The following is a 13,425-nucleotide window of genomic DNA, read 5'->3' on the forward strand; positions in this document are numbered from 1 at the left end:
GAAAAATAGAGAAGAGAGGGTGATAAGAAGCTGTGTGTGTGTGTGTGTGTGTGTGTGTGTGTGTGTGTGCATGTGTGTGCTGGGAAGGAGCTGACCATTTTTTTCTTCCTTTATTTCTTTTAAGATTTTATTTATATATTTGACAGAGAGGTGGGGAGAGAGAGAGAGAGAGAGGGAGAGAGAGAGAGAGAGAGAACAAGCAGGGGGAGTCACAGAGGGAGAGGGAGAAGTAGGCTCCCCAAGGAGCAGGGAACTTAACGTGGAGCTGGATCCCAGGACCTGGAATCATGACCTGAGCCAAAGGCAGAAGCTTAACTGACTGAGCCATCCAGGTGCACTGGAGCTTACCATAGTATTAGAAAGTGCATTTAACAGAACACAACACTTAAAATTAGAGCCTCTGTGCTTTATTGGCGAGAAAATTTTAGGGAAGAAAGAGCAAGGGACAGGGGTACTGAGGCAGAAGAGCAGGGAAAATTAATGTAAGAATGCATTCCATGGTAGTCACTGCTTGGCATCAAGTGCAACTGCTCCCTGCATCACAAGGACTGACTTCCTAAAGGCCATAGGAACCATCATATCTCAAAGGATTCTGTCGAAGTGTCGAAGTGAGTGAAAGGGGGAAGAATTTGATGGAACTCCTGCATCCCATTGGAGCGTTAGCTTCTGCAGTTCTGGGTTGCATATATGTGGGCAGCAAGCAAGCAGGTCCTGTGGCATCTGCTACCTTGCACAGGTAGGGAAGCCCTGAAATGTAAGGCAAGAAGCATATGGTGTGGGCACGAGAGGAGGTGTTGCTGGGTTGTGTCCACGTGATGTTGACAGGAGCTTTCACTGGTTTGGATGCTACAGTGGCAACTAGGGCAGGACTGATGGCCAAGAGCCCTGGAAATAGGAGAAACCAAGAGGATCTGGGGTGTGGTCTACTGGTGTACAGACAGAGTGGTGGAGGTGGGAAGCCCATCAAGAAGGGGACTTTTTTTTTTAAGGTGACATGTAAGTAAAGACCTAAAAGCTGTGTGATTTTTCTGACAGAGAGAATACATGCAAAGTGGTCAGGTGGGGGCATATGTGGCATGTTCAAGGGACAGAGGAGGCCAGGGCAGCTGTGTCCTATGAAGGCAAGCAAATGGTAGGAGACGGGGCTGGAGAGGAAGCTTGTAGTCAGCACATGCGTGACTATAGGCCTTAGAAGGATTTGCGTTTTCCTCCAAGTATGATGAAAAACCACTGGGCATGAGGAGGTTTCTGCAGAGTTCTGGCATGATCCGACTAGCATTTCAAAAGGATCAGACTCTGATTTACATTATATGAGATATCACTTTACACCTGTTAAAATGGCCAAAAAGAAAAGACAATAAATAACAAGTGTTGGCGAGGATGTGAAGAAAAGAGAATTCTTGTACACTATTGGTGGGAATGCAAACTGGTGCAGCCACTGTGGAAAACAGTATGGAGGCTCCTCCAAAAATTAAAGATAGTGCTACCATGTGATCCAATAATTCCACTACTGGGTATTTGTCCAAAGAAAATGAAAACACTGATTTGAAAAGATACGTGCACCCATGTGTTTATTGCAGCATTATTTACAAGAGCCAAATATGGAAGCAACCTGAGTGTTCACAGGTAGACTAATGGATAGGGAAAATTTGGTAGACGTATACAAAGAAATATCATGCGCCTTAAAAAACGACGAGATAATGCCATTGAAGACAACATGGATAGACCTAGAGGGTATCTTACTAAGTGACATAAGTCAGACTGATATGATTTCACTAATAAGTGGAATCCCAAAAAACAAATAAATAAACAAATGAAAAGTACAAACAGACCTATAAATACAGGGAGCAAACTGATGGTTGCCAGAGGGGAGGGGAATGGGGTGTTGGGCAAAATGGATGAAGAGGAGAGGAAGATACAGGCTTCCAGGTATGGAATGAATAAGTCGCAGGAATAAAAGGCACAGCATGGGGAATATGGTCCTGCAGTGGTATGGCAATAGCGTTGGATGGTGACAGATGGGCGCTACGCTTGGGGTGAGCATAGCATAACTTATAAAGAAGTTGAATCACTGTGTTGTACACCTGAAACTAATGTAACACCGTGTGTCAACTATACACAAATAAAAACATTTAAGAAAAGGATCAGACTCTGGGCTGCAATATGGATAATAGACTCAGAAGCTGGGTGACCATTCAGGGGGCTAGTGCGGTGTTCGGAGGGGTGGTGGTGACATGGACCAAGGTGTAGCAGTGCAGGCAGTCAGAGATAGTTGGATTCCGGATACACTCTGAAGGACTTCCCGATAGATTGGACATATAGGATGTGAGAGAAAGAAAGGAGTCAGAGATGCTTGCAAGGTTCCTGTTCAGAGAAGGTGTAAGAATGGACTCATCACTTACTAAAATGAGGAAGACTATAAAAAGTAGGTCCAGGGGAGAGTAGCAGCAGCCTAGCTTCACACGCCTAATGTTTGAGAGAGCAAGGAAGTGGCCGGATGGTGGGGAGAGTCGGACCAGAGATGTAACTCTTGAAGCCACCAGTAGACAGATCACACTAGAAGCCACCCAGTCCGGATGAGATTAACCAGAAGTGGTAGGACAGCAGAGAGGCCTATGGCCTGTGCTTAGAGGTGTGTAGAGCTGGGGAGGATGAGGGGAAAACCAGCAAGATTGAGAAGGAGTGGCCAGGGAAAGAGGGAGAACCAGGGGCCAAGTACAGACAAGGCTGCAAATGTTTGTTGATTGCAGAGTAACAGCAATTTGAAAGGTGGAATATGTTGGCTTCAATGTGAATGATCCATGAAGGAGACTTGAAAGACTTTTTGAGTAGTTGTGATTTTTGAGAAAACCCTTTGTTGAGTTATTTTCCCAAGGTTTTTTCTGGGTTTTTTTTCTGGGTTTTTCTAAGCATCTTGGCAATTCCTCATTCCCGAGCAATTTTCTGATTTTATTTATTATAGTTTTGTTATCACCATAATTTTTCCAGGAACTCCTCCTGGGGCTCAAAACTTCTAGCTAATATTCAAAGTTGACCCTGACTCACGTGCCTTCTTGGCCGTACTGTTCAGGTATCTTTCATTTTGGCAAATATCAGTTTACCAGCTGTGATTAAAATATGGAGCCAATGCTTTAGGATTGACACAGAAGATGGTTCTCCCGCAGGACAGATGGCACATCCGGCATTAGTCAGACTGGCCATCTAAGCCCATGTGGCCTTGGATGTGTGCCTGAGGTCAAGGGTCAAACAAACTTGTAAGTGGGCCCGAGGCCAGCCTAACAGATGGGTGAGGATGGAGATAGTCAGCAGACCACAGAGGGCCCATGGAGAGTCTGTGCACAGGGAGGGGTTGTGGCATTTTACTATCTCTCTGAAGAGGCCCTGGTACTTAAACACAAAAATTATGGTTTACCACAGGCATGAGGCATTAATAGAGAGATTTCAACACATCCCTAGTTGGATGCCCTTGAGCTTAGGCTCAAGCGGGAAGGAGAGAACTCTGAATCTCAGCCTTTATCTGAATTGACCAAAACAGCTCCTGTGGGGCTGAACACTGGGACTCGGTGTAGTGTAATAATTTTCTCTCTCCTGGCAAATCCTGAGATTAGAGAGAGCTCTCTTAGTTGGTGTAGTCCTGGGCGACGGGGACCCCGGAGTGATGGCTATGGGACAGAACTGAGGGTGGGTGTGAGACAGCGTGGGCCTGCAGGAGAAACAAGTTTTCAGGGCCATCCCTCTGCCTCATTTCGGACATCCCCCTTCTCTGTCTTTCTTTTGCAAAGTATGCCATGAATGCCCTGTCCCCTGCCCCACTGACACTGTGGCTCGTCTCTGTCTGGGTCCTGCCAGCCAAGTGTCACGGGAACACGCTGGGACAATGACCAACACCGTGTGCTGGTAAGTGGATCTAAATATATTTTTGTTCAACAGGCAGCAATCTGACCTGGCCAGGAAGGTAGGAAAGACAAAGATTCCACTGTGTGGCCCCTGGGACGCAGGAGCGCACGTCCAGGGGAAGCTGGAGGCAGATTTGGTTGATGGAGAGGAGGAGGACACGGAGCCTGTGCAGACAGAGGGGCGGCGGGGGGCGGAGGACCTGCACCGCGAGGCCTGTGTGCCTCCTGGTTGCAGAAGCAAAGGCGGTTGAGCTGAGCGCAGGCCCCCAGGAGGGGACCCGTGTCCCCCTCCATCCTGCCCTCCTAACCCTGCTCTTCACCCCGTCTGGAGGCGACCTAACAACCCTACTGCTGGCCAGGCGTTAGCCTTAGCACCTCCAGCTGTCAGCGCCTTCCCTTCCCAGGACACAGGTGCCCTCACAGTTGGTGTTTTCCAGGTGAGAGGTCAGAGTCAGCGGCTAGTGCACAGCCTGGGACTCGCAGCCCGGCTCTTAATCATCCGCTTTGGTTATAGCCCATGACTGCAGCTGACTGGCGCCGGCTCTGCTGGGCCTCTGCTCCCGAGATGGGGAGCTGCTTGTGGACAAGGACTGTGTCCCCTCTCCTGTTCCCCGCAGTGAGGAGCAGGCCAGCAGGCACGCAGGGAGCGTGGCTTGAAAGCCCAGCGCTGGGGGCCAACCACCCTGCCATCCTCTCTTCGGTGGCACACATCTGGAATAGAAAGGCTTTCCTTTCTATTTTGTGTCCTGGCTGCCATCAGGCTGTTTGCCGCCCCTCCTCTGGGGCTCTGTGCCCTTGACTCTTCGGGAGCGTTTATTATGCAGGAAGCAGCCTGGGTTGAGCGCGCTGCCAGCTAGGTGTGACCCACTCTCGGGTCTGTTTGTTCCGGCCGCAGGTAGCCACCCACGGCACAAGCAGCACTTTTGAGAGCATGTCCTCCCTCAAGATCTCTCTCTCCTCTGCCCTGGGAAGTTGCCTAGCAACCTCCCTCCTTCCTGTTCCCCCCTGCAACCCCCCCGGGGGGGGGGTCTCCTGTTTCTACCACCTCATCACCAAGCCCCCAGACTTTTCCATACCGTTGACCCCTTGCGGCCCTCTGCCTCATTATTATCCCATCTCCAAACTTTATATGGACTCTGTTTTCAAAACAAAGTCAGCCTGACCCAGAAATCATCTGTCATTTTCTCGTCTTTTAGATCTTTGCAGAAGTCTTTATGACATCCTTTTAATATTAACCTCAAGATCAAGCTACCAAAGAAAAAGGCAAAGACATCAAACCAAAACAAAAAGCCTACTGACTGGAATTTCCTAAAAGGTTTATTCCAGCTTCAAATAGCTTCTTTTCCCCCTTAAAAAAATCAGATCATACCACACACCCATCATGCATGATGCCATCACACGTGTGGTATCACACACATAGGATACAAAGACAGAATGGGACGTAGTGTATGAATGCAAAGCGTCATATCTGTGCTTATCCTGGAAGGACCCATGTTCCCCTCCTAGGCTGGGTGTGCCTTTGCCATTTGTTGAAGAGGGAGGGGTTTCAGACTCAGGATTGCCACGTACAGTTGTTCAGGTGGCACACACCCCATAGCCTGTACAACCATGTGGGGTGGCTCTGTACCATTAAAACTCGTTATTTGGTTGTAGGAAGTGTCCTTCTCCACCTTCATCCTCCCATTTTTTTGTCCCACATACTGTTCTACCCACACAGGCAGTCATTTGTATAACTACATTTGCATGATATTGGATGAGAGAGAGAGAGAGAGAGAGCAAGCGAGCTGTGGGGGAGGGAGACAGAGAATCTTAAACAGGCTTAATCTTTTTTTTAAATTTTTTTTTTAATATTTATTTACTTATGATAGTCATAGAGAGAGAGAGAGGCAGAGACACAGGCAGAGGGAGAAGCAGGCTCCATGCACCAGGAGCCCAATGTGGGATTCGATCCCAGGTCTCCAGGATCACGCCCTGGGCCAAAGGCAGGCGCCAAACTGCTGCGCCACCCAGGGATCCCTTAAACAGGCTTAATCTTAATCTTAAACACAGAGCCCAATGCAGGGTTCGATCTCACGACCCTGAGATCATGACCTGAGCGGAAATAAGGAAGTCAGACACTTAACAGACCGAGCCACCCCAGTGCCCTTGCATTATACTGGACTTTAAAATCAATTCAGAAACATTCCAATCTGCATCTCTTCTTTTACCGAGGGCTGGTATCCTGGTGAAGGAGAGGTAAAGGGGGGTAGAAGCTGGGGTGCCTTCAGATCCAAGCCCAGCCTTACCTTTCCTGGCTGAAGCCACACTCACAAATTCTCTTATTCCATGTGAACACAGCCGCATGTCTAAATCCAGATCTGACAGCAGAAGTGTGGGAGTGGGCAGGTGGGAAACGCTGGGTCCCAGGTCCAAAGGGATCTGCGCAATTTAATAATAAGTGTCTTTATCTAAACTCCCCATCCCCGTGGTAGTTCCACCAGACTAGTTATTTCTTTGTTATCTCTTAGCCTCAGAAGACTGGACTCGGTTAGAATTACTGCCACAATCTGCAACAGAAGTGGAGGGCACAGACGTGGCAGGCAGAGTGAGAGCACGTACAAATTTATGTCACTGAATTAATTCTTCTCCACGGTTTGTCTTTCCTGCAGAATTTCTTTCAAGGTGGTAAGTGTCGAGCTTTGGCGGAAACTTTGCTAAATGGAACAAGACTGGGAAAGAAATATCTTGTCATCCTTGGGAAAGGTAGGTATCATATTCGTTTTGTATTATCGTTATACTGATCATAATCACTATTATTTACCCAGTGCTTGCTCAATGCCGGGCACTTAGGTAAATAAATGCTTTATATAATTTTCTTACTAGGTTCTTTCAACAGTTCTGCAAAGTAGGCAGCATTAACTTTTCCCATTACACAGATGAGAAAACGGAGGCTCACAGAGACCAGGTAACCTTTGGTGACCAGTGATCATCCAGATCCGAAGCCTTCTTCCAAATGACCTAAGGTTAACTTTAATAAATTCATTCTGCTCTGAAGCAATTCCTTCCGAAAGCAGAAAAATCTACATGCAACAAAAGACAAAATCAAGAAGCACTATTAATTACTAATCTAGGCAGCAGCATCTGGGAATTATAGCTCCCTGGATCCTTCAAGCCCTTTGGGGACTGTGTTAGTTTTTAACACAACCTCCCCCTCTCTTCTCAGGCTCGTCCTAATGCACTGCCTTGGAGGACACATATCTGTTTGATTAATTTCAAGAATGTTCCAATGAACCTGTTATACCTCCATTCCTCTTTCTGGTTTGCACAGTAAAGGAGAAATAAGGTGATCTCCAGATCAAGAGAGAATCTTGAAGGACGGCTGAGCTACGTTTGCCACAGCCTCTGCGGCTCCCAGCTCTGCCGTGGCACCGGCAGCTGCTTCCCTTCTACACTTGCCTGAAATCTGTACTCCCGGAGCCACTGCATTTCTGGTAGAAGTAAAATCAACTGCATGGTCTGGGTTGCTACTCCTGAGGACTCAGAAGTTCACAGGTAAAGGAATGGAAGCCAAGAGAAACAATAAGGCAGTTCTCTCCTCGAGTCATCTGTAAGCAGGTTTAGGTTAGAATAGGAAGACCTAGAACCACCAAACTTCCACAAGAAACAAGAGTCCTCTGGGCCCCAAGACCCAGCTGTATAAATGGATCATGTTAAAATTTGGATCACATTCTCCATGACAGTTTGCTATTCTTCCCTAGGGCAGCCCCACACTTTGTGTAGGTTGAACACTGAACAATCTAGGGAGCAGCATCATGAATATTATAGATATGGAAGACTTGTATATTTATTGCAACAAATTTCTGGCAGACAGCAGCAAAGTATCTTGAGGAAGGGCAGCCTTGCTCTAATTTGTCTAATTTGTACCAAAATGTCATATGGGCTAGAGGTGATGCAATTATTCCTGGCGAAGAAGGCAGATTGGCTCAGTGGCAGGAAAACCCTGAAGTAGGGATCGTAGTAGACAAGAAGTCTGTATGGAGAGGTGAGAGAGCATTTGGGTTTGAAGCCTGCTTTGCCATCTACCAACTTTGACCCTGCATATGTTCAGCTTCTGAGTCTTATCTCTTATCTACATCAAGGGCATAATGATGGTAGTACCAATATTGCAGGCTCATTGTTCAGATTAAGAATATACATATATGACAGAAAAGCATCAAGAAATGCAATGAAATTCTAAAAATCTGTAATCCCTCCACCACATACACACAAAGAATGTACACCTGTGTATACGTGTGTGCGTGTATGTGTGTGTCAGACTTTACCTATCTATCATCTAACTATCCATAACCTGTTCTACATCAGGCACTCGAGAAATCATAGCTCTTATTATTGTAAACCAGGAGAATCCAAATTGAAATCAAGATTCTCTGTTGACAACGTGCCACAGCAGTTCTGCTCACGTTTCCCAGCTTGGCTTTCAGGAAAATGCCTTTCGGGTGATGAAATTGGTCAAGAAATTCAAGGTAACATCAAGGTCCTCTGTGATCAATACCAAGACCATTAAATACCAACACTAGATGTTTGAAAGCATTCATTGTTTGCTGTGATAAAATTATGTTGAGTTGCAAGAAGAAAATAAATAGAAGATGGCAGGATTCTGAATAGGTACAAATACTCACTAATTTGTTCTTTGACCAATTGCTTACTCTGTGGTGGGCACTGGGTTAGGAACCGTGGAAGCAGAAGAGAATGTGTTAGTGTAAGTTACATTAAGGTAACAGACCTATATAGGAAATGCTTCCAGACCATAAAAGATTGTATTTTTCTCACGTCACTATTCTGAGAGAATTGAGGGAGCCACTTTTCTTCCATCTGTGGGTTACTTCCATCTGTGGCTTCTTCATGTCTGAAGACCTCATCATCACCTATCACTAGCCAAAATAAGGGGAAAGAGCACAGAGGAGTGAGTATGATTTTTTATATGTCAGGCAGGAAGTGGCCCACATCACTTGCACTCACATTGCACTGGGGAGAACTGAGCCCTGTGGCCGTACCTAACCACTGGGGAGCCTCGGAAATATTTAGCTTTGCACCCAAAAAGGAGAGAACAAATATAGTTGGACAGCTACCTATGACTTCCCCAGGAGCACAGTGCCAGGTGGTGGAGCCATGCCATAAGATCACTTAGGATTGCTGGACATGGGAAAAGAACCTCTGAACAAACCAGGATTGGACATGGGGTAGGCGGGCACAGTGTTGTATTCTGAAAGGGACTTGGCAGCTACAAAGATACAGGCCTATCTGTATCTGTGTATGAGGGACAAAGATACTCCAGCAACCCAGGAGAATGCCACCATCAGTGGTGCTGTTCTCTGGCACTCAGGATACCTTCCTGACCTGCATCAGACTGGTCCCAACCAAGATCAAGTTGCTTGATCTTTATCTTGTTGAATATACTTCAACTATGTCCTCTATGGGGGAAGGGAGGATTCACTGACTTTAAAGAGAAGCTCTATAGGGGAAATGGGTATGATAAAGGACAGGTGTGTAGGAGCTCAAGGCCCCAATATCCCATCTCTTCAGCTCACGTGGAATACTGCTGAATCACTAGCTCTGGATCAAAATCCAGAGCTAACTGTAACTGATCTGTGGATGTATGGAGGGCAGAAATCTAAGATGGTCCCCAAGATTCCTGTCCCCTGGTGTACACACCTTGTATGATCCCTTGTGTGTGAGGAGATAGTGGCTCCCTTGAAAAGTTTATATCCAATGACAAGGGTGCTGGGATAGGCACTCTTGTTACATTACATTATATGAGACTCCATCATAGCACCTGGAGAGAGATCTTCCTTCTGGGTTTAAAGAAGTAAGCTGCCATGCCTCTAATTGTAAGAGGGCCATGGGTCTAGGACCCAATGAAAGACTCTAGGAGCTAAGGCTGACCTCTTATTAATAGTCAGAAAGAGAATAGGAGCCTCAGCCTTAAAACTACAAGGAACTGAGTTCTTTAAGCTCCTGTGTGAGCTTGGAAGAGCACCCTGAGCCTCACAAAAGACTGTCAACACCTTGATTTCAGAGTAGAAGGCTCAGCCTGCTTGTGCCTAGACCCCTAATACAGAGACATTGTATCCTTTGATACAGTAGATTTGTGCTGTCTTAAGCTACTACATTTATGGTAATTGATTACACAGCAATAGAAAACTAGTAAAAAGTACTTGGGTAAATCAGTTACCTTCACTAGGTCTCTGTTATTTGGATTTTTTTGAATTTTTTTTTTTGGATTTTTTTTGTTTGTTTTTTGTTTTTTGATAATCTCTAAAATGGGTGCTCCTTTTAGATTTATGGCAAGAATCATATGAGATGATGTATCCAGAAGGGTTTTATAAATTAACAAGTTACCAACACTGGTAAAAAGGACTTATTAATGACAAGCAATAAGGCCATAAATTAACATTGAAGGGGAAAACAAGTAACTAAGCATTTGTTTTTAAAAAGTATATCTAATTAGTATTTATTTTTAGAAATCATTCTGGTTTTCTCTGCTATTTAATGATCTATTTTTATCCCCTTAGCAATCAGTGTTAGCAAGGCCTTCTGGCATGAGACACAGTGTGATTCTGGGGATGCAAACCAGAATGTCTCCAAGATGGATTGCATTGTGTAGGTTATTTCTATTTAAGAAAGAGTTGCAAGAAGGATCTGAACATACTCTGCCCTCCAACCAGCTCGAGTTCCAAATCTTGCAGGAGTTGCCTTAATAGTGAAAATAAGAGCTGGCCTAAAGATTCAAGGACAAAACAGAATCAACAGAACTATCAGTGTTGTTGGCACATACTATTTGAATGATTTTTTAATTTGTGAGATCCTCTGTGGCTTTCTCTATATGGTTGGTCTGGGAATTCCCAGGGGGCTACAGACAACACTTTGAAAACCCTGCCATACAAAGCTGATACTACAAGGGATAGCGAACAGGTAGGAATGATCTCGAACCCTTGATTGCTAGAAATCACAGAGGAGGCTCTTGATAGAAAACATTCATGGATTAGATGAGATCTCTCAAGGAATCTATTTAGATCAAGACTATTTTCATAATAATACTTAGATATTTGCCTTTGTCTTGTCTTGACATTTGTCATGCTTGCAAAGACAACAGTGGGTAAAGCTGTTGGCTCCTTGGCATGAATCAGGCAGTGACACCAAATTGCCAGGAACTCACAGGAAAAGAAATAAATGCTAAAGACCATTATAAAGCCAAAGCCACTTCCATTTAAGAATGTTCTTGATTAAGTGATAAAAAGTATTAATTTTATTAATCTCAATCCCTGAGTGCATGCCTTTTTAATATTCTGTGTGACAAAATGGGAAGTATAAACCCTTACATGGTGTGCCAAATTATGGTGATTGTTTTGAGGAAAAACACTTTGTGATTGTTTGAGCTGTAGGCTAACTAGCTAAGTTCCACCCCTCCTCCCCGTCATGGATCATCATTTTTTATTTGAAAGAAGTGCTGACTAACTATGGCTATTTGGACTTGGGTATTAGGCAGACATTGTCTCAAAAATAAACTAAGTGAGTCTGTCACTTTGAGGGAGTCAACCAGCAGTATTAGCTGCCAAAGATAATATTTGAGTTTTCTATCAAAAGTAGAAAAGTTAGAATTTTGGAAAATTTGTTGACAGCTTTCTAATTCTTAAAGACTTCTCTGGTAAACTTGTGATATTAATGACTGTGTTTTTAAATTTCATATGATGAAATGTGTCAATATGTAGAAGATCTGCATAACTTTGTGAACCAATATTTACCAATGACTAGTATTTTAATACAATATTATAAAATCATCCATGGGTAAAAGAGCTCATCAAAGTGGATTTAAAGTAGATCAATGGGTTTACTATAACACAGTATGAAAAATTCATGGGTATGTTTTCAGTTCCCATATTGCAACTAACCTTTAGAAATTGCCACTTATTGAGGGGTGCCTGAGTGGCTCAGTGGGTTAAATGTCTGCCTTCAGCTCAATTGTGATCATGGGGTCCTGGGATTGAGCCCTGTGTTGTCAGACTCCTTGCACAGTGGGGAGTCTGCTTCTCCTTCCCCCTGCTCTGTGTTCTCACTCTCTCTCTCCTTCTCAAATAAATAAATAAAATCTTAAAAAAAAAAGAAATGCCACTTGTTGAGTTTTAGTGTAGTATCAAAGAAGAATATGCACAATTACATGAAAAAAGCAAATAAAATATATCTTCCTTTTCCAACTACATATCTGTATGACGCTAGATTTTCTTTATAGACTTTAATCAAAAAATATTACAACAGCTATCTTTTATTAATATGGACATTAAAGAGTTTTGTAAACATATGATATAATGTCATTCTTACTGTCTTTAGTTTTTGTTTTGGATAATAAAATTATTTTTCATGAAAATTTATATTTACATTAACCTGTAATGGGTTTGTTATTATTTTTTTAGGGAATTAATAAATAAATGCTGTTTAAACCTTTGTTTTAATTTCTAACATGGCAGACATTGATAGATATAATCCAAATAAACAAAAACACTTTGAGATCTATGGTAGGCTGAATAGTGACCCACTAAAATTGTCCACACCCTAATCCTCAGAACCTATGAATGGTACTTTATGTGGCAAAGAGAACTTTATAGATATGATTAAAGATCTGAGATGAAGGTTATCCTGGATTATCTGGCTGGGACCTGATGCAATCACACAGGTCCTTATGAGAGGCAGGTGATCAGAGGGAGCAATGGGAGATGTGATTACAGAAGCAGAGATTAGAGCCATGAGGGACAGGATCATGAGTCAGGAAGTACAGGTGGCCTCAAGAAGCTGCAAAAAACTCAGAAACAGACTCTCCTCAAAGCCTCCAGAAGGAATCAGCCCCGCTGACACATTAACTTTAGCCCAGAGAGACTTATTTTGTACTTCTATCAAAACTGTAAGGTGATATGATTTCATTGTTTTATGCCATATGTTTGTGGTAATTTGTTACAGCAGAAACGAGAAAACTAATACAGAATCCTCAGTGATTTTTTAAAGAGTGTTAAGGGGTACCGAGACCAGAAAGTTTGAGAACCTCTACCCTGTGGTAAACCTAGGACAGCTGCAACCAAATTAGACCCCAGATAGAGTGGAATGGCTCAGATCCTTCTCCATGGTCCACAAGGGTCATGGGTGTAAGACTAGTCTAGTCTTCTCCAGAGCCCCAGGGTGATTCCAGGAGCTCCTTCAGGATATGGAATGTAGAATATGCGCCATATTCATATATAAAGAAAAGAATTAATGAATAAATAGGCCCCTGCTCTTCGTCACTTAAATATCTCACTCAACCCCATCATGTGATTTATGGATGTCTGGCTCCAGGCCAGACACTGTTAGGCCGTTTAGTGCTATAACCTTTATTCCATACAACAGTGCTACAAGGGAGGTCTCGAAGGGCCAAGGGACTTGCCCAAGTCATACCAAGCGGGTGGCAGGGCCAAGTGTTGAATCTATCTCAGTCTGGCCCACAAACCCCTGTTCTTTCCTCCATGGT

At 44.1% G+C, this 13,425-nt stretch overlaps 1 long non-coding RNA gene across 2 annotated transcripts in view; it reads left to right on the forward strand.

Moving 5' to 3' along the window:
• LOC112933416 (uncharacterized) overlaps window positions 1-12,039 on the forward strand; it is a 166,778-nt gene extending 154,739 nt beyond the window's left edge. The window contains exons 8-10 of one of the 2 annotated variants that reach the window (XR_011994975.1): window positions 3,783-3,897; window positions 6,545-6,638; window positions 6,759-12,039. This is a non-coding gene — a long non-coding RNA (uncharacterized lncRNA). The remainder of the gene's footprint in view (window positions 1-3,782; window positions 3,898-6,544; window positions 6,639-6,758) is intronic. The other variant, XR_011994977.1, reaches the window with a different exon arrangement.
• Window positions 12,040-13,425: the final 1,386 nt, after the last annotated feature.

This window comes from Vulpes vulpes, chromosome 10, assembly GCF_048418805.1.
Source record: "Vulpes vulpes isolate BD-2025 chromosome 10, VulVul3, whole genome shotgun sequence".
Taxonomy (NCBI): domain Eukaryota; kingdom Metazoa; phylum Chordata; class Mammalia; order Carnivora; family Canidae; genus Vulpes; species Vulpes vulpes.